The 22,281-nt window shown below is 38.8% G+C and overlaps 1 protein-coding gene across 4 annotated transcripts in view; it reads right to left on the bottom strand.

Annotated features, from left to right (window-relative positions):
• KLF8 (KLF transcription factor 8) overlaps positions 1-22,281 on the bottom strand; it is a 353,812-nt gene that overhangs the window by 107,307 nt on the left and 224,224 nt on the right. The window lies entirely within an intron of this gene.

Below are 22,281 nucleotides of genomic sequence, written 5' to 3'. Positions count from 1 at the left end.
CTAAGACATGTCTTCTGTACTTTGACCCACTGTTTGACATGCTGCTAATGTAATCCATCCCTCGTGAGCGGATTCACTTCACCTAGGTAAGGTAAGCAGTAGAATCCTGTTGGGGGGGGGGAGGATATGGAGAAGTTTTCAAAAATAGCTCTGCTGAACTTTAAAATTCCTTGTCCTCTGAATCCCTCAATAAGCTCCTATTTTCCCCATATGTCCCACTTGTCCCTTACCCTGACTAGCTCCCTTCTTAGATTAAAAAGGCAGAATCACAGGAATCTCTGGGATAACAGAGATTCAATAACATTGAAAAAAGAGTTACAACAAAAAGCATACAAAGAGGTTAGACTGGAAATTCCCTGGTGGTACAGTGTTTAGGACTTGTTGCTTTCACTATCAGAGCTCAGGTTCAATTCCTAGTTGGAAAACTAAGACTCTGCAAGTCACGTTGTTCAGTCACTAAGTTGTGTCCAACTCTTTGCAACCCCATGGACTGAAGTACACCAGGCTTCCCTGTCCTTCATTATCTCCTGGAATTTGCTCAAAGTCATGTCCTCTAAGTCAGTGATGCCATTCAACCATTTCATCCTGTTGCCTCCTGCTCCTCCTGCCCTCAATCTTTCCCAACATCAACGTCTTTTCCAATGAGTCAGGTCTTTTCCAATGAGTTGGCTCTTGGTATCACGTGGCCAAAGTATTGGAGCTTCAGCTTCAGCATCAGTCCTTTCAATGTATATTCAGGGTTGATTTCCTTTAGGATTGACGGTTTGGTCTCCCTGCTGTCCAACGGATTCACAAGAGTCTTCCCTAGCACCACAATTTGAAAGCGTCAATTCTTTGGTATTTAGCCTTCTTTATACTTCAATTCTCACATCTGTACATGACAACTGGAAAAACCATAGCTTTGACTGTATGGACCTTTGTTGGTAAAGTTATGTCTCTGCTTTTTAATACAATGTCTACCTTTGTCATAGCTTTCCTTCCAAAGAGTAATTGACTTTTAATTTCCTGGCTACAATCACTGTCCACAGTGATTTTGGAGCACAACAAAATAACATCTGTCACCCTTTCTGCATTTTCCCTTACTATTTGCTATGGAGTGATGGGACCAGATGCCATAATCTTAGGGTTTTCAATGTTGAGTTTTAGCAAGCCATGGGGCGAGGACAAAAAAAAAAAAAAAAAAGAAAAAGAAAAAGTTAAGTATAATATCATTTTTCTAGAAGTATAGAGATTGTGGGTATAGATATAAAAATAAACAGCCTAACAATATACATTAAGGGAAGATTAAGTTAACTTTTCAGGGACTTTTTGGATTCTATGCTTTAGGTCATGAAACCTAATGAAGCTGAAGTTCTGAATGTTAAATACAAAATGGAGACTACTTTGGCAACCTATATCTTTTGCTAAATAAAGGCTATCTCCTAGACTTTGAGTGTTTCCCAGGATAATGCTATGAATTCAAGGCCTTATGCTTGGCTAGTATTCAATCCACAGTTATTCACTGTATTGACAAGCACATTATTCAGGAAGATCCAAAATGGAAAGTGACTGATGAAAGCATAGAGCTTGAAGAACATATAGGCTAGTCTTATTGTCTTGATGAGAGAAGATTTTGCAAGGTCCTGCTTGCAAACCATCATGAGTTGTCCTTCTGTAAACCAAGTTTGCCCAGAGGTCCAACAATTCTTGACAAAAACCCTGTACATAATAGGTCTTCATGTATTCTTCTTTTGCCATCAACACAAGACTTTAAAAGAAATGTTGGAAGGCTAATTTGCTTTGTATTGGTATTTGTCTGCTTTCTTTTTTAAAAAAATTTTTACAATGTTATGTTGGTTTCTGAAATACAACAATGTGAATCAGCAGCCATGATTATACATACATATCCTCCCTCCCGAGTGTCTCTCCTCTTCCCCCATGCCATCCCTCCAGGTAATCACAGAATGCCAGACTGGGCTCCCTGTGCTACATAACACTTCTCACTAGCTATTCATCTTACACAAGATAGTATATATTCATGCTACTTTCTCCATTCATCCCACTTTCCCCCTCCCTTTCCCCGTCGTGTGTGCACAAGTCCATTCTCTACATCTGCATCTCCATTCCTTCCCTGCAAATAGGTTCACCAATATAATTTTCTAGATTCTACATATATGTGTTAATATACAATACTTGTTTTCTTTTTCAGATTAACTTCACTCTGAATAACAGGCTTATTAGAACTGACTCAAATCCATTCATTTTTATGGTTGAGTAATATTCCATTGAATATATGTACCACAACTTTTTTATCCATTCATCTGTTGATGGACATCTAGGTTGCTTCAATGGCCTGGATATTATTAACAGTGCTGCTATGAACACTGGGGTACATGTGTCTCTTTCAATTCTGGTTTTCTCAGGGTATATGCCAAGTAGTGGTATTGTTGGGTCATGTGGTAGTTCTATTCCTAGTTTTTAAAGGAATCTCCATACTGTTCTCAATGTCTGAATCAGTTTACATTCCCACCAATGTGTAGGACGGTTCCCTTTTTTCCAGCCCCTCTCCAGCATTTATTGTTTATAGATTTTTTGATGATGGCCTTCTGACTGTGTAAGGTGAAACCTCATTGTAGCTTTGATTTGCATTTCTCTAATAATGAATGATGCTGAGCATATTTTCATGTGTTTATTGGCCATTGTTTTAATAGTAACTTCCTCAAAGTATGTCATCACATATTTCCTTCTATACATATCCCTTTCAAGTGTACCTGTAATGCTTAAGTTACTCCAACCCATAGCAATGATTCTCTGGCTTGTGAAAGCTGTATTCTGCATTATACTTCCTTAAAAAAAAAAAATAGACTGTGTTTGAAAGCAGCTCTCAAGTTTACCTTACTGTTTCTTGCTTTATGACCTGAAAACTTTATAGGATAAGCATTCCATATCTACATATTACAATAGCAAATGTTTTTTGTGTGCACTGAGAATTCTTTTAATATAGTCAAAATAATTTTAATAAGAATTTCAATATACAGTCTGAATTCATTCATATTTTGAATATAGCTATTATATGGTTTAAAAAAAAAACACAACTCTCTGCCAAAGCTTCTCCTTATACACAGCATACTATACTTAAAGGTTCTGAGAAAGATTTAACATAAGAATTGAGTTTGTTTCCAGTCTCAGATTTTCAGAGATTTTTAAGACTTATCACTAAGATGACTCCTCATTCTACTTTTCACTGAATACAATGACCACAGCTTTGAAAGCTCATTTGAGAACTGATCTAAAGTTGTGTTTTCAGATTTTTCTCTTTAAATCACCTCTTTTAATCTTCAGTATTGTGTGATGACCAGGTTTTAAATATTTTGTAGTCAGTATCATACGAGGGAAATGGGCTTCCCTCATAGCTCAGTCAGTAAAGAATCTGCTTGCAATGCAGGAGACCCGGGTTAGATTCCTGGGTTGAGAAGATCCCCTGGAGAAGGAAATAACAATCCACTCCGGTATTATTGCCTGGAAAATCCCATGGATAGAGGAGCCTGGTGGGCTATAGTCCATGGGGTTTCAAGAGTTGGACATGACTTAGTGACTAAACCACCACCACCACTCAGTATCACTTTTCAAAGAGAGAAAATACTTTACCCATTCACTACTTTAAAACTTCAGGCTTCAGCTTACTAATATTTCTGAGTATATGAAAAAGGTTGTGTGTGTGTATGCTCAGTCATTTCAGTCATGTCTGACTGCAACCTTATGGACTGTAGCCCGCCAGGCTCCACTATCCATGGGATTATCCCAACAAGAATATTTGAGTGGATTGCCATTTCCTACTACAGGGGATCTTCCTGACCCAAGGATCGAACGCGCATCTCCTGCATTGGCAGGCAGATTCTTTACCATTTGAGCCACTTGGGAAGCCCAATGAAGAAAGTTAGGTATGAAAAAAAGTACAGACACTTGGGGGTAATTTTCAGAGAAGTTTTAATTTTCACAGTCATTTCCCTCAAATGTTTAGAATTGTAATCAGACTTTAAGCCAGTTTAAGTCAATAAAAGAGTTATTTATTGATATATCATTAAAGGATGGATAAAGACACCTAGCACCTTCAATTCTAGAAAGAAACCCAGAAAACGGTGGTCAATTTCACAAATATTTAAGCTCTTGAGCATTTGATGAGGATAGACAGGCCTTGGGAAGTGAAGGGTCAGCAAATCAATTGCTTAAAACAGCTCTGAGTTACAGTTTCTAAGTGGGAAGGCATGGCTAGAAAGAAATTGAAATAACAAAATACTCCAGGCAACACAGCAGGTGGAAAGGAGAGAAAAGAGTAGTGAAATAAAACTCAGGCTGCTCCCAAACAGAAAGAAGAAAACTGCTTTTGTACACAAGTCCCTTCTAGCTTTGCTCTGGGTTTGCTGCTGCTGCTGCTGCTAAGTCGTTTCAGTCGTGTCCAACTCTGTGCGACCCCATAGACGGCAGCCCACCAGGTTCCCCCGTCCCTGGGATTCTCCAGGCAAGAACACTGGAGTGGGTTGCCATTTCCTTCTCCAGTGCATGCAAGTGAAAAGTGAAAGTGAAGTCGCTCTGGGTTTAGACTAACCATTTTCATGCCCAGGTACACATGTATGCACATATATACATACATGTGCACATTCACTGCTTAGGTAAAATGTCACTTTAACCCTCTGAATCTCCAAACCTTTTCCAATAAGGACATCAAGTATTTGGGAATTAGAGAAAGGAGAGGTGGATGGAGTTGGATATTATTAGAAAGTTAGACCTAATCTAAACTTAGAGGGATCTCAAATTTTAATTCCCACCATCATAATAGCACCAGAAAATGAAGCACTATAAGACAAAAGAGTTCATCATTTTGTGCAAACTAATAAAATAGGTAATCATAAGGGACTGGGAGAAAGTATCAAGCATAGTAGCAGCTACATCCAGGCAAAATGAGGTCAGAAATGTATATATGTAGGTATGTACATATGTATATATGCATGTGTATGTATATGTATATTAGGTATTTTATAATAAAATGAAACATTTTTTCTTTCTCAAAGCATCAGAGATTGATTTCAGATAGAAAAATTACTTTAAATAGCTATGTATTTATTACATATTAGAAAAATAAATACATAATGCATTGCAGTGGGCTGAATGGTGTTCCCCTCAAAAAATATGTTCTTGTCCTAATACTCAGGAGATTCTCCTAGATTATTTGTGTAGGCCTTAAATTCAATAACAAATATTTTTATAAAAGGCACACAGAGAAGACACACACAGAAACACAGAGAAGAAATCAATATGAAGAAGCATACGGACATTGGAATGCTGAGGCCACAAGTCAAAGAACACCTGCATCCACCAGAAGGTGGAGAAGACAAGGAACAGATTCTCTCTGTTCAAGGACTTACAACACCTTGGCTTTGAAGCTATGGCCTCTAGAATTGTAAATTTCAGTTGTTTTAAGCTACCAAATTTGCAGTAATTTGTTGTGAAATCCCTAGGAAACTAACACCCCACACCAAACCCAAAATTATCCAGATTGTTTAGGACAAAACTAATATGTGTTTATTTATTTATTTTTTTTAATTTTATTTTATTTTTAAACTTTACATAATTGTATTAGTTTTTGCCAAACATCAAAATGAATCCACCACAGGTATACATGTGTTCCCCATCCTGAACCCTCCTCCCTCCTCCCTCCCCATACCATCCCTCTGGGTCGTCCCAGTGCACTAGCCCCAAGCATCCAGTATCGTGCATCGAACCTGGACTGGCAACTCGTTTCTTACATGTGTTTATTTTTAACTGATCTAATTTTTTAATGTAAGTAAGTAATATTATTGATAAGGATATGGCAGAAATTGTGAAGGTGGTACATAAATAATTGAAGTTTGGGAGACAATATCACTGTCTAAACAAGAGATACTTACATGAAGCAGCTTACAATTGGAAAACAAGTAATAAACAGAGCCACATGAGTGACTGATACAGATAAATTGGTACTCCAGGAGCTCAGGACGCTAGATATCAGTGAGAGTTGGGGTTATCAGTGAAAGTTTCATGGAAGAGATGAAAATGGAATTTGGGCCCTACAGAAAGTGTGGGATTTGGTAAATTAAACAGGCTGATTGAAGCACATTTCAAGCAGAAATAAAAGGCATCACTGAGAACCACTGAAAAATATATGACCCAATTAGGTAATATTATATAAATATTGTTAATTTTCTCAAATGTATTAGTGTTGATGTAATCATATAGGAGAATGTTATTATTTGTAAATGATGCATGCTGAATTATTTAGGCTTGAAGTTTCTTGATGTTACTTTCAAAGAAAGAAATGAGAAAAAGAGAGAGAGGGAGAGAAACATAGAGAGGCTGAGAAAGAGAGAGAATATATGCAACTATGTGAGAATATTAACTATATTAAGAGAGAATGTTATGTTAGAATGTTAACTATATTAAGTTGGAAGGGGAAGATATGTATGATACCACATGAACCTTAGATCTGTTCATACACTTTGGCCTAGAAATCCTACTTCTGGGAAATAATCAGAAACTTTCAACAAAGTGCTCATACATTATATGGCACAGTGATGTATGAATTTAATTGAAAGCAAGTTGTGTGTACTGAGCAAGACACCCACCCAATCCAACCTTATGACATAAACAAATCATGATTAAGCAAATTAGGAGGCTTCTGTTGACTAGGATGCTGCCAGAATTGCACAGCTATAGAACACATGCTCTGGGCCTGGGACATGGTTAGTATTCTTTGGTCAAGTACCACAAATACTCTAACTTCACTAAAAGCAAGATATCTTGGAAATGGCAAGAAATAAAAAAATGCTGAGATTATCTACTATCCAGAATTTTCTATACATTGCATCAGTTTAAAAGTGACCTCAAATTCTGGAACCTTAGTTTACTTAATGCATGGGAAAATATTTTTGGAATTGTGCTTAGGTGTACTGAGATTTCAAAATAAGGGAGCTATGTATGCTTAATAATATTTCATTGAATATAATATTTTTATTATGAGTTTAATAATTTTTGTCTAACACTTATACTCAGCTTCCTGTTAGTAATTACTATGACAAAGCACCAGCAGCCAGCAGATGTTTTGTAACAATTAGCAACTTTTGATTTGCTGTTGCTGCTGCTAAGTCGCTTCAGTTGCGTCCGACTCTGTGCGACCCCAAAGGCGGCAGCCCACCAGGCTCCCCCGTCCCTGGGATTCTCCAAGCGAGAACACTGGAGTGGGTTGCCATTTCTTTCTCCAATGCATGAAAGTGAAAAGTGAAAGTGAAGTCGCTCTGTCGTGCCCGACTCTTAGCAACCCCATGGACTGCAGCCTTCCAGGCTCCTCCGTCCATGGGATTCTCCAGGCAAGAGTACTGGAGTGGGGTGCCATTGCCTTCTCCTTTGATTTGCTAATAGTTTCTAAATGGCAACAGCTACAAGTAAGGCAAATAGGACACTATATTGGGTTTGTGTGTGTGTGCTCAGTTGTGTCTGACTCTTCGCAACCCAGGGACTGTAGCCCACCAGGCTCCTCTGTCCGTGGAATTTTCCAGCCAACAATGCTGGAGCAGGTTGCCATTTCCTACTCCTGGGAATCTTCCGAACCCAGGATCAAACCCATGTCTCTTGCATCTCTTGCTTTGGCAGGCAGATTCTTTACCACTAGCTCCACCTGGGAACTCAGGAATATTGAGTTTAATGTCATTAAAATAGTACAAGGAAGTCTCGTCCATATGCACCATATAACAAATTCAATTGTACACCAAAAACAAAGCATTTAATGTAAAAAACAATTTTTTTTCTAAAATATGACTTCTAAATGTCAGCCAGATAATTTATCTGGTAACTTGATTAAAGAAACAGATCATTTCTGGCTACACAAAACTGTATACTCAATTTTATAAGAAATTTAAGGGATTTTCAAGGATAATTTGACTGTATTTGGTTTTCACTTATGCAATGACTTTGGAACTCAACCTTAAGCAAAATGGAACTTCCACATCTAGCACAGAATGTTTAGCTGTAAAAACCATATAATCTGTTTTGAATCATTGGTCTGGGAGTGCCCAAGGTCACAACTTTCTCATTTGTAAAATAGGAACATTAAGAATACCTATCTGTGATGATTCATTTTACATGTCAACATGGCTGGACCAGGTGTCCAGATATTTGGTCAAACATTATTCTGAATGCTTCCATGAAGTTTTTTTTTTTTTTTTTTCGGGGGAGGGTGAGATTAAGGCAGGAGAAAAGGCGACAACAGAGAATGAAATGGTTGGATGGCATCACCGACTCAATGGACATGAGTTTGAGCAAGCTCCGGGAATTGGTAATGGACAGGAAGGCCTGGTGTGCTGCAGACCATGGGGTCGCAGAGTTGGACACGACTGAGGGACTGCACTGAACTGAGATTAATATTAAAATCACTGAACTTTGAACAAAACAGATTACCTTCCATAGTGTTGCTTGGCCTCATCCAATCACTTGAAGGCTTTAATAAATAATGATCTCCTCCAAGGGAGAACAAATTTTTTTTGCAGTCTGCCTTTGGACTAGAACTATAATATAACTCTTCTATGGCTTTCCAGCTTGCCAGTCTACGCCATCATATTTTGGATTCACTAGAATTCCATAATCATGTTAACCAATTCCTTAAAGTCTTTCTCTCTCAGGGGCATGGATGAAAGGAAACCCTTCTACACTGTTTTTAGGAGTATAAATCGATGCAGTCGCTATAGAAAACAGTATGGAGGTTCCTCAAAAAACTAAAACTACAGTTGCCATCAGTCAGTTCAGTCACTCAGTCATGTCCGACTCTTTGCAACCCCATGAACGGCAGCACGCCAGGCCTGTCTGTCCATCACCAACTCCTAGAGTTTACCCAAACTCATGTTCATTGAGTCAGTGATTCCATTCAACCATCTCATCCTCTGTCGCCACCTTCTCCTCCTGCCCTCAATCTTTCCCAGCATCAAAGTCTTTTCAAATGGGTCAGCTCTTTGCATCGGGTGGCCAAAGTATTGGAGTTTCAGCTTCAACATCAGTCCTTAACATGGGCACACAGGACTAATCTCTTTAAGGGTGGACTGGTTGGATCTCCTTGCTGTCCAAGGGTCTCTCAAGAGTCTTCTCCAACACCACAGTTCAAAATCATCAATTGTTCTGGGCTCAGCTTTATTTATAGTCCAACTCTCACATCCATACATGACTACTCAAAAAACCTTTGTTAACAAAGTAATGTCTCTGCTTTTGAATATGCTGTCTAAGTCACTCATATCTTTCCTTCCAAGGAGTAAGCGTCTTTTAATTTCATGGCTGCAATCACCATCTGCAGTGATTTTGGAGCCCCAAAAAATAAAGTCAGACACTGTTTCCCCATCTATTTCCCATGAAGTGATGGGACAAGATGCCATGATTTTAGTTTTCTGAATGTTGAGCTTTAAGCCAACTTTTTCACTCTATTTTCACTTTCATCAAGAAGCTCTTTAGTTCTTCTTCACTTTCTGCCATAAGGGTGTTGTCATCTGCATATCTGAGATTATTGATATTTCTCCCATCAATCTTGATACCAGCTTGTGCTTCTTCCAGCTCAGCATTTCTCATGAAGTACTCTGCATTTAAGTTAAATAAGCAGGGTGACAATATACAGCCTTGATGTACTCCTTTTCCTATTTGGAACCAGTCTCTTGCTCCATGTCCAGTTCTAATTGTTGCTTCCTGACCTGCATACAGGTTTCTCAAGAGGCAGGTCAGGTGGTCTGGTATTCCCATCTTTTTCATAATTTTCCACAGTTTATTATGATCCACACAGTCAAAGGTTTTGGCATAGTCAATAAAGCAGAAATAGATGTTTTAATGGAACTCTCTTGCTTTTTCAATGATCCAGCAGATGTTGGCAATATGATCTCTGGTTCCTCTGCCTTTTCGAAATCCAGCTTGAACAACTGGAAGTTCAAAGTTCACATATTGCTGAAGCCTGGCTTGGAGAATTTTGAGCATTACTTCACTAGCATGTGAGATGAGTGCAATTGTGTTGTAGTTTGAGCATTCTTTGGCATTGCCTTTCTTTGGGATTGGAATGAAAACTGACCTTTTCCAGTCCTGTGGCCACTGCTGAGTTTTCCAAATTTGCTGGCATATTTTGTCCCGCACTTTCACAGCATCATCTTTGGGGATTTGAAATAACTCAACTGGAATTCCATCACCTCCACTAGCTTTGTTCATAATGATGCTTCCTAAAGCCCACTTGACTAAACATTCCAGGATGTCTGGCCCTAGGTGAGTGATCACACCATCCTGATTGTCCGGGTCGTGAAGATCTTTTTTGTACAGTTCTTCTGTGTGTTCTTGACACGTCTGCTTAATATCTTCTGTTTCTGTTAGGTCCATACCATTTCTGTCCTTTATTGAGCCCATCTTTGCATGAAATGTTCCCTTGGTATTGACAAAGTCAATTCCTAGGTAGGTTGATAAGAAGTCCAGGGGTCCCCAAGGAGAGAGGGGTCTGGAATTCTCAAGGAGGAAGAAAGGACAGACTTTTTTTTCCCCACTACATTCCATAGTCTTAATCACACAATTTTTTTTTTCCATTTCTGTGTCAATGGACATTTGGATTACTTCTTTTTGTTTTAATATAAATTTATTTATTTTAATTGGAGGCTAATTACTTTACAATACTGTATTGGTTTTGCCATACATCAACATGAATCGACCACGGATGTACAAGTAAACCCCATCCTGAACCCCCCCCCACCTCCCTCCCCATCCCATCCCACTGGGTCATCCCAGTGCACCAGCCCCAAGCATCCTGGATCATGCATCAAACCTGAACTGGTGATTGATTTCACATATGATATTATACATGTTTCAATGCCATTCTCCCAAATCATCCCACCCTCTCCCTCTCCCACAGAGTCCAAAAGACTGTTCTATACATCTGTGTCTCTTGTGCTGTCTCGCATACAGGGTTATCATTACCATCTTTCTAAATTCTCTATATATGCATTAGTATACTGTATTGGTGTTTTTCTTTCTGGCTTACTTCACTCTGTATAATAGGCTCCAGTTTCTTTTTTTTTTAAATTTTATTTAATTTTTAAACTTTACATATTGTGTTAGTTTTGCCAAATATCAAAATGAATCCATCACAGGTACACATGTGTTCCCCATCCTGAACCCTCCTCCCTCCTCCCTCCCCATACCATCCCTCTGGGTCGTCCCAGTGCACTAGCCCCAAGCGTCTAGTATCGGGCATCGAACCTGGACTAGCATCTTGTTTCACACATGATATTTTACATGTTTCAATGCCATTCTCCCAAATCTTCCCACCCTCTCCCTCTCCCACAGAGTCCAAAAGACTGTTCTATACATCACTGTCTCTTTTGCTGTCTCGTTCACAGGGTTATTGTTACCATCTTTCTAAATTCCATATATATGCGTTAGTATACTGTATTGGTGTTTTTCTTTCTGGCTTACTTCACTCTGTATAATAGGCTCCAGTTTCATCCACCTCATTAGGACTGATTCAAATGTATTCTTTTTAATGGCTGAGTAATACTCCATTGTGTATATGTACCACAGATTTCTTATCCATTCATCTGCTGATGGACATCTAGGTTGCTTCCATGTCCTGGCTATTATAAACAGTGCTGCGATGAACAGTGGGGTACACGTGTCTCTTTCCCTTTTGGTTTCCTCAGTGTGTATGCCCAGCAGTGGGATTGCTGGATCATAAGGCAGTTCTATTTCCAGTTGTTTAAGGAATCTCCACACTGTTCTCCATAGTGGCTGTACTAGTTTGCATTCCCACCAACAGTGTAAGAGGGTTCCCTTTTCTCCACACCCTCTCCAGCATTTATTATTTGTAGACTTTTGGATCGCAGCCATTCTGACTGGCGTGAAATGGTACCTCATAGAGGTTTTGATTTGCATTTCTCTGATAATGAGTGATGTTGAGCATCTTTTCATGTGTTTGTTAGCCATCTGTATGTCTTCTTTGGAGAAATGTCTACTTAGTTCTTTGGCCCATTTTTTGATTGGGTCATTTATTTTTCTGGAGTTGAGCTGTAGGAGTTGCTTGTATATTTTTGAGATTTGTTGTTTGTCAGTTGCTTCCTTTGTTATTATTTTCTCCCATTCTGAAGGCTGTCTTTTCACCTTGCTGATAGTTTCCTTTGATGGGCAGAAGCTTTTAAGGTTAATTAGGTCCCATTTGTTTATTTTTGCTTTTATTTCCAATATTTTGGGAGGTGGGTCATAGAGGATCCTGCTGTGATGTATGTCCGAGAGTGTTTTGCCTATGTTCTCCTCTAGGAGTTTTATAGTTTCTGGTCTTATGTTTAGATCTTTAATCCATTTTGACTTTATTTTTGTGTATGGTGTTAGAAAGTGTTCTAGTTTCATTCTTTTACAAGTGGTTGATCAGATTTCCCAGCACCACTTGTTAAAGAGATTGTCTTTAATCCATTGTATATTCTTGCCTCCTTTGTCAAAGATAAGGTGTCCATATGTGCGTGGATTTATCTCTGGGCTTTCTATTTTGTTCCATTGATCTATATTTCTGTCTTTGTGCCAGTACCATACTGTCTTGATAACTGTGGCTTTGTAGTAGAGCCTGAAATCAGGTAGGTTGATTCCTCCAGTTCCATTCTTCTTTCTCAGGATTGCTTTGCCTATTCGAGGTTTTTTGTATTTCCATAAAAATTGTGAAATTATTTGTTCTAGCTCTGTGAAGAATACCATTGGTAGCTTGATAGGGATTGCATTGAATCTATAAATTGCTTTGGGTAGTATACTCATTTTCACTATATTGATTCTTCCAATTCATGAACATGGTATATTTCTCCATCTGTTAGTGTCCTCTTTGATTTCTTTCACCAGTGTTTTATAATTTCCTATATATAGGTCTTTAGTTTCTTTAGGTAGATATATTCCTAAGTATTTTATTCTTTTCATTGCAATAGTGAATGAAATTGTTTCCTTAATTTCTCTTTCAGTTTTCTCATTATTAGTGTATAGGAATGCAAGGGATTTCTGTGTGTTGATTTTATATCCTGCAACTTTACTATAGTCATTGATTAGTTCTAGTAATTTTCTGGTGGAGTCTTTAGGGTTTTCTATGTAGAGGATCATGTCATCTGCAAATAGTGAGAGTTTTACTTCTTCTTTTCCAATTTGGATTCCTTTTATTTCTTTTTCTGCTCTGATTGCTGTGGCCAAAACTTCCAAAACTATGTTGAATAGTAATGGTGAAAGTGGGCACCCTTGTCTTATTCCTGACTTTAGAGAAATGCTTTCAATTTTCACCATTGAGGATAATGTTTGCTGTGGGTTTGTCATATATAGCTTTTATTATGTTGAGGTATGTTCCTTCTATTCCTGCTTTCTGGAGAGTTTTTATCATAAATGGGTGTTGAATTTTGTCAAAGGCTTTCTCTGCATCTATTGAGATAATCAAATGGTTTTTTATTTTCAATTTGTTAATGTGGTGTATTACATTGATTGATTTGCGGATATTGAAGAATCCTTGCATCCCTGGGATAAAGCCCACTTGGTCATAGTGTATGATCTTTTTAATGTGTTGTTGGATTCTGATTGCTAGAATTTTGTTAAGGATTTTTTGCATCTATGTTCATCAGTGATATTGGCCTGTAGTTTTCTTTTTTGTGGGATCTTTGTCAGGTTTTGGTATTAGGGTGATGGTGGCCTCATAGAATGAGTTTGGAAGTTTACCTTCCTCTGCAATTTTCTGGAAGAGTTTGAGCAGGATAGGTGTTAGCTCTTCTCTAAATTTTTGGTAGAATTCAGCTGTGAAGCCGTCTGGACCTGGGCTTTTGTTTGCTGGAAGATTTTTGATTACAGTTTCAATTTCCATGCTTGTGATGGGTCTGTTAAGATTTTCTATTTCTTCCTGGTCCAGTTTTGGAAAGTTGTACTTTTCTAAGAATTTGTCCATTTCTTCCACGTTGTCCATTTATTGGCATATAATTGTTGATAGTAGTCTCTTATGATCCTTTGTATTTCTGTGTTGTCTGTTGTGATCTCTCCATTTTCATTTCTAATTTTATTGGTTTGATTTTTTCTCCTTTGTTTCTTGATGAGTCTGGCTAATGGTTTGTCAATTTTTTTTATCCTTTCAAAGAACCAGCTTTTGGTTTTGTTGATTTTTGCTATGGTCTCTTTTTGTTTCTTTTGCATTTATTTCTGCTCTAATTTTTAAGATTTCTTTCCTTCTACTAACCTAGGGTTCTTCATTTCTTCCTTTTCTAGTTGCTTTTAGGTGTAGAGTTAGGTTATTTATTTGACTTTTTCTTGTTTCTTGAGGTGTGCCTGTATTGCTATGAACTTTCCCCTTAGGACTGCTTTTACAGTGTCCCACAGGTTTTGGGTTGTTGTGTTTTCATTTTCATTCGTTTCTATGCAAATTTTGATTTCTTTTTGATTTCTTCTGTGATTTGTTGGTTATTCAGCAGCGTGTTGTTTCAGCCTCCATATGTTGGAATTTTTAATAGTTTTTCTCCTGTAATTGAGATCTAATCTTACTGCATTGTGGTCAGAAAAGATGCTTGGAATGATTTCTATTTTTTTTTGAATTTACCAAGGCTAGTTTTATGGCCCAGGATGTGATCTATCCTGGAGAAGGTTCCATGTGCTTGAGAAAAGGTGAAATTCATTGTTTTGGGATGAAATGTCCTATAGATATCAATTAGGTCTAACTGATCTATTGTATCATTTTAAAGTTTGTGTTTCCTTGTTAATTTTCTGTTTAGTTGATCTATCCATAGGTGTGAGTGGGGTATTAAAGTCTCCCACTATTATTGTGTTATTATTAATTTCTCCTTTCATACTTTTTAGCATTTGTCTTACATACTGCGGTGCTCCTGTGTTGGGTGCATATATATTTATAATTGTTATATCTTCTTCTTGGATTGATCCTTTGATCATTATGTAGTGACCGTCTTTGTCTCTTTTCACAGCCTTTGTTTTAAAGTCTATTTTATCTGATATAAGTATTGCTACTCCTGCTTTCTTTTGGTCCCTATTTGCATGGAAAATCTTTTTCCAGCCCTTCACTTTCAGTCTGTATGTGTCCCCTATTTTGAGGTGGGTCTCTTGTAGACAACATATGTGGGGGTCTTGTTTTTGTATCCATTCAGTCAGTCCTTTGTCTTTTGGTTGGGGCATTCAACCCATTTACTTTTAAGGTAATTACTGATAAGTATGATCCCATTGCCATTTACTTTATTGTTTTGGGTTCGAATTTACACACCATTTTTGTGTTTCCTATCTAGAGAATATCCTTTAGTATTTGTTGGAGAGCTGGTTTGGTGGTGCTGAATTCTCTCAGCTTTTGCTTGTCTGAAAAGCTTTTGATTTCTCCTTCATACTTGAATGAAATCCTTGCTGGGTACAGTAATCTGGGCTGTAGGTTATTTTCTTTCATCACTTTAAGTATGTCTTGCCATTCCCTCCTGGCTTGAAGAGTTTCTATTGAAAGATCAGCTGTTATCTTTATGGGAATTCCCTTGTGTGTTATTTGTTGTTTTTCCCTTGCTGCTTTTAATATTTGTTCTTTGTGTTTGATCTTTGTTAATTTGATTAATATGTGTCTTGGGGTGTTTCACCTTGGCTTTATCCTGTTTGGGACTCTCTGGGTTTCTTGAACTTGGGTGATTATTTCCTTCCCCATTTTAGGGAAGTTTTCAACTATTATCTCCTCAAGTATTTTCTCATGGTCTTTCTTTTTGTCTTCTTCTTCTTCTGGAACCCTATGATTGAATGTTGTAGCATTTAATATTGTCCTGGAGGTCTCTGAGATTGTCCTCATTTCTTTTAATTTGTTTTTCTTTTTTCCTTTCTGAGTCATTTATTTCTACCATTCTATCTTCTAATTCACTAATCCTATCTTCTGCCTCTGTTATTCTACTATTTATTTGCCTCCAGAGTGTTTTTAGTTTCATTTATTGCATTATTCATTATATATTGACTCTTTTTTATTTCTTCTAGGTCCTTGGTAAACCTTTCTTGCATCTTCTCAATCCTTGTCTCCAGGCCATTTATCTGTGATTCCACTTTAATTTCAAGATTTTGGATCAATTTCACTATCATTATTCAGAATTCTTTATCAGGTAGATTTCCTATCTCTTCAGCTTTTGTTTGGTTTGGTAGGCATTTACCCTGTTCCTTTATCTGCTGGGTATTCCTCTGTCTCTTCATCTTGTTTAAATTGCTGAGTTTGGGGTGTCCTTTCTGTATTCTGGCAGTTTGTGGAGTTCTTTTTATTGTGGGTTTTCCTCGCTGTGTGTGGGTTTATACAGGTGGCTTGTCAAGGTTTCCTGGTTAGGGAAGCTTGTGTCGGTGTTCTGGTGGGTGGAGCTGTATTTCTTCTCTCTGGAGTGCAATGAAATGTCCAGTAATGAGTTATGAGATGTCTATGGTTTTGGGGTGACTTTGGGCAGCCTGTATCTTGAAGCTCAGGGCTGTGTTCCTTTGTTGCTGGAGAATTTGCTTGGTATGTCTTGCCCTGGAACTTGTTGGCCCTTGTGTGGTGCTTGGTTTCAGTGTTGGTATGGAGGTGTTTGATGACCTCCTGTCTATTAATATTCCTTGGAGTCAGGAGTTCCCTGGAGTCAGGGTTTGGACTTAAGCCTCCTGCTTCCGGTTATTGGTCTTATTTTTACAGTAGTTTCAAAACTTCTCCTTCTATACAGCACCATTGATAAAACATCTACATTAAAGATGAAAGGTTTCTCTACTGTGAGGGTCACTCAGAGATGTTCACAGCATTACATGGAGAAGAGAAGAGGCAGGAAGGAGTTAGAGGTGACCCAAATGAGATGGGGTGGAATCAATTGTGGAGAGAGTGGTGTAGCCAGTAGTCACTTCCTTATGTGCACTCCACAACTGGACCACTCAGAGATGTTCACAGAGTTATACAGAGAAGAGAAGAAGGAGGAAGGAGACAGAGGTGGCCAGAAGGATAAAAGGGGGGAATGAAAAGGAGGGAGACAGATCCAGCCAGTAATCAGTTCCCTAAGTGTTGTCCACCATCTAGAACACACAGAAACTCACAGAGTTGGGTACAGTAGAGAGGGGTTAGGGAGGAGACACAGGCGACCTGGTGGAGAAAAAGGAGAGTCCAAAGGGAGGGAGAGCAGTGAAGTTCAGTAATCTCGCTCCCTAGTGAAAAATGGGTCCTGAGGATTGGGTTCTTAAAGGTACAAAATTGGTAACAAATACATAAAAGCAAAAATTAAAAATCTAGAGCAGCGTTTGGAATTTCAAAAATACGATGTTACAGAAAAGAAGAAGGAAAAAAAAGAGAAAAAACGAACAAGAAAAAAACAAACAAGGTCGTGAAAATTATAAAGAAAATACAGGTACAAAATTGATAACTAATACCAAAAAGCAAAAATTAAAAATCTGGAGTAGAGTTTGGAATTTCAAAAAAAAGTTAAAAGAAGAGACATAAAGAGAGAAAACAAACAAACAAACAAAAACAAACAATGTCATAAAAATTATAAGGAAAATACAGGTACAAAATTAATATCAAATACCAAAAAGCATAAATTAAAAATCTAGAGTAGAGTTTGGAATTTCAGATATACAATGTTATATAAAAAGAAGAAAGAAAGAAACAGAAAAAAAAGTCACAGAAATTATAAAAAAAAACTATAGGTACAAAATTGATAACATATACCAAAAAGCTAAAATTAAAAATCTAGAGTAGAGTTTGGAATTTCAAAAATACAATGTTAAAGAAAAGAAGAAAAAAAAAAAAAAAAAACAAGGTCAAGAAATTATAAAAAATATATATATGAAGTTTGCTGAAGAAAAAAAAAATAGGGTCTTTTTTTTTTTTTTTGCAAAGTAATAGGTTATAAAAGTGAAAATTAAAGGAACAATAGAGGACTTATAAAAAATTTTTTTTCTAAAAATTAAAAAAAGAAAGAAAGAATGATAGTAAAAGTAGTAAAAATATATCTAGGCCTTTTTCTGGTTTTATTTTGAGTATTGTGGGTTCAGTTCATTTTTGGCTAGTTCCTTGGTCCGACTTATATTTCTCAAGATCTATAGGCCCCTTCCTATGTAGTCCGTAGTAACCACGGGGTTTTAATCTATTGCCTGTAGCTTCCAAGGTGTTTCCCTCTGTTATAACTTCTTCTGTTTGCTGGTCTCTTCAGTTTCTGGTTACCGCCCTGACACAAAGGGGACGGTGGGGGAAACTTTTTTTTTTTTTTTTTAGGCTCACTTGTTCAGTCATGCTGTGGGGAGGGAGGGAGGGATGCTGCAAACAAATAACACTGGCATGCGCTCGCAGTGCCTCAGCCACACTGGGTCTGCCCCCGCTCACGGCGCGTGTAGCCTCCCTGCCCACACTGCTCGGGCTCTAGGTTGTTCCGCCGGGAACAATCCGAGGCCGGCCCTGGGCTGCATGCACCTCCCAGGTCCAAGCCGCTCAGGTTCAGGCACTCGGGTAGTCCTCAGAGGCTCAGACTCAGTTGGGCCTGCGTTTTGTGCTCTTCCCAGGTCCGAGCAGCTCAGGTGATGAGGTGTTTGGCGAGCGCCAATGCTCCGACTTATCGCCTCCCCGCCACTCGGTTATCTGGGTGTAAAACCGGCGCACCTTCTCAGGCAAATGTTGACCGTCCAGACCCCCAAGAAGTTTTAGTTAGCAAAGAAGCCTGCTTACAGTTTTATAGATAATGTCTCTCTGGGGCTGCGATTGCCCCCTTCCGGCTCTGGCTGCCTGTCACCGGAGGGGGAAGGTCTGCAGCCGGCTATCTCTGCTATCTCTGTTCAGTCCTTTGTTCCGTGCGCGGGCCTGGTGGTGTCTTAAGTTGGGGCTGGCTTTTCACGTGGTAGATATCCCACAGTCTGGTTTGCTAGCCCAAATTACTTCGCTCAGATAGTGCTCAGGGTATCCAGGCCAGATTCTTATTCTGAGCGATGCAGCCCACGCCACGCCTCCCTACCCAGCCCCCGCTTGCTAATGGCGTGCAGGTGTCTGCGCTGCTTCTCCGCTGGGGGAGTTACCGTAGGGCTCGCAATCTGCGAGTTTTAATTGTTTATTTATTTTTTCTCCCTGTTATGTTGCCCTCTGTGCTTCCAAAGCTCAGCACAGATTCGGCAGTGAGAAGGTTTCCTGGTGTTTGGAAACTTCTCTCCTTTTAAGACTCCCTTCCCAGGACGGAGCTCCATCCCTCCCTCTTTTGTCTCTTTTTTTGTCTTTTGTATTTTTTCCTACCTCCTTTTGAAGAGTTGGGTTGCTTTTCTGGGTGCCTGATGTCCTCTGCCGGCATTCAGTAGTTGTTTTGTGGAATTTACTCGATGTTTAAATGCTCTTTTGATGAATTTTTGGGGGAGAAAGTGTTCTCCCCGTCCTACTCCTCCGCCATCTTGGCTCCTCCCCCCCTAGGCTCCAGTTTCATCCACCTCATTAGAACTGATTCAAAAGTATTCTTTTTAATGGCTGAGTAATCATCCATTGTGTATATGTACCACAGCTTTCATATCCATTCATCTGCTGATGGACATCTAGGTTGCTTCCATGTCCTGGCTATTATAAACAGTGCTGCGATGAACATTGGGATACATTCGTCCCTTTCAATTCTGGTTTCCTTGGTGTGTATTCCCCGCACTGGGATTGCTGGGTCATATGGCAGTTCTATTTCCAGTTTTTAAAGGAATCTCCACAATGTTCTCCATAGTAGCTGTACTAGTTTACATTCCCACCAACAGTGTAAGAGGGTTCTCTTTTCTCCACACCCTCTCCAGCATTTATTGCTTATAGATTTTTGGATAGCTGCCATTCTTACTGGCCTGAAATGATATCTCATTGTGGTTTTGATTTGAATTTCTCTGATAATGAGTGATGTTGAGCATCTTTTCATGTGTTTGTTAGCCGTCTGTATATCTTCTTTGGAGAAATGTCTGTTTAGTTCTTTGGCTCATTTTTTGATAGAGTCATTTATTTTTCTGGAATTGAGCTGGATGAGCTGCTTGTATATTTTTGAGATTAATTCTTTGTCAGTTGCCTCATTTGCTATTATTTTCTCCCATTCTGAAGGCTGTCTTTTTACCTTGCTTACAGTTCCCTTTGTTGTGCAGAAGCTTTTAATTTTAACTAGGTGACATTTGTTTATTTCTGCTTTTTTTTCCCCCAATATTCTGGTAGGTGGGTCATAGAGGATCCTGCTGTGATTTATGTTGGAGAGTGTTTTGCCTATCTTCTCCTCTAGAAGTTTTATAGTTTCTGGTCTTACATTGAGATCTTTAATCCATTTTGAATTTATTTTTGTGTATGGTGTTAGAAAGTGTTCTGGTTTCATTCTTTTACAAGTGGTTGTTCAGCTTTCCCAGAACCACTTGCTAAAGAGATTGTCTTTTCTCCATTGTATATTCTTGCCTCCTTTGTCAAAGATAAGATTTCCATAGGTGCGTGGACTTAGCTCTGGGCTTTCTATTTTGTTCCATTGACCTATATTTCTGTCTTTGTGTCAGTACTATACCATCTTGATGACTGTGGCTTTGTAGCAGGTTGATTCCTCCAGTTCCATTCTTCTTTCTCAAAACTGCTTTGGCTGTTCGAGGTTTTTTGTATTTCCATACAAATTGTGAAATTATTTGTTCTAGCTCTGTGAAAATACCGTTGGTAGTTTGATAGGGATAGCATTGAATCTAATGATTCCTTTGGGTAGTATACTCATTTTCACTATATTGATTCTTCCAATCCATGAACATGGTATATATCTCCATCTATTAATGTCCTCTTTGATTTCTTTCAGCAGTGTTTTATAGTTTTCTATATATAGGTCTTTTGTGTCTTTCAGTTCAGTTCAGTTCAGTTGCTCAGTCGTGTCCGACTCTTTGCGACCCCATGAATTGCAGCACACCAGGCCTCCCTGTCCATCACCAACTCCCGGAGTCCACCCAAATCCATGTCCATCAAGTTGGTGATGCCATCCAGCCATCTCATCCTCTGTCATCCCCTTCTCCTCCTGCTACCAACCGCTCCCAGCATCAGAGTCTTTTCCAATGAGTCAGTTCTTTGAATGAGGTGGCCAAAGTACTGGAGTTTCAGCTTTAGCATCATTCCTTCTAAAGAAATCCCAGGGCTGATCTCCTTCAGAATGGACTGGCTGGATCTCCTTGCAGTCCAAGGGACTCTCAAGAGTCTTCTCCAAAACCACAGTTCAAAAGCATCAATTCTTCTGTCCTCAGCTTTCTTCACAGTCCAACTCTCACATCCATACATGACCACTGGAAAAACCATAGCCTTGACTACACGGACCTTTGTTGGCAAAGTAATGTCTCTGCTTTTGAATATGCTATCTGGGTTGGTCATAACTTTCCTTCCAAGGAGTAAGCGTCTTTTAATTTCATGGATGCAATCACCATCTGCAGTGATTTTGGAGCCCAAAAAAGTAAAGCCTGACACTCTTTCCACTGTTTCCCTATCTATTTCCCATGAAGTGATGGGACCAGATGCCATGGTCTTCGTTTTCTGAATGTTGAGCTTTAAGCCAATTTTTTCACTCTCCTCTTTCACTTTCATCCAGAGGCTTTTTAGTTCCTCTTCACTGTCTGCATAAGGGTGGTGTCATCTGCATATCTGAGGTGATTGATATTTCTCCTGGCAATCTTGATTCCAGCTTGTGCTTCTTCCAGCCCAGTGTTTCTCATGACGTACTCTGCATAAAAGTTAAATAAGCAGAGTGACAATATACAGCCTAGATGTACTCCTTTTCCTATTTGGAACCAGTCTTTTGTTCCATGTCCAGTTCTATCTGTTGCTTCCTTATCTGCATATAGGTTGCTCAAGAGGCAGGTCATATTCCTAATTCTTTTATTCTGTTATTTGCAATGGTGAATGGAAGTGTTTCCTTTGGGAATATATTCACCTAAAGAAAACATTTTTATCTTTAAGTCTGAAACTGATGATTACACAACAAAGAGCTCAGTTTGCACTCTGTACTAAGGATTATATAGGGATGTATCCAGCTTGAGGACAGTTTCTCCTTCCTGAAAAACTTCTGGCTAATCCTGTTATCTTGAAATGTGGATTGTGGGAATGGGTCTAGTAAGATCTTTGCAACCTGTGGACATTCTTTTGATTCATTGTAATAACTAATTGGAGTATATAACTCCATTGCTAAAGACTAGCAGGGGGCACTCTCCATCTCCCTTCTGATGTGTGTGTCATAAGCTTTCTCTATCTCTTTTATACTTTAATAAAACTTTATTACACAAAAGCTCTGAGTAATC

This window comes from Bos mutus, chromosome X, assembly GCF_027580195.1.
Source record: "Bos mutus isolate GX-2022 chromosome X, NWIPB_WYAK_1.1, whole genome shotgun sequence".
Lineage (NCBI taxonomy): Eukaryota > Metazoa > Chordata > Mammalia > Artiodactyla > Bovidae > Bos > Bos mutus.
This window is presented reverse-complemented; position numbering and strand designations above follow the sequence as displayed.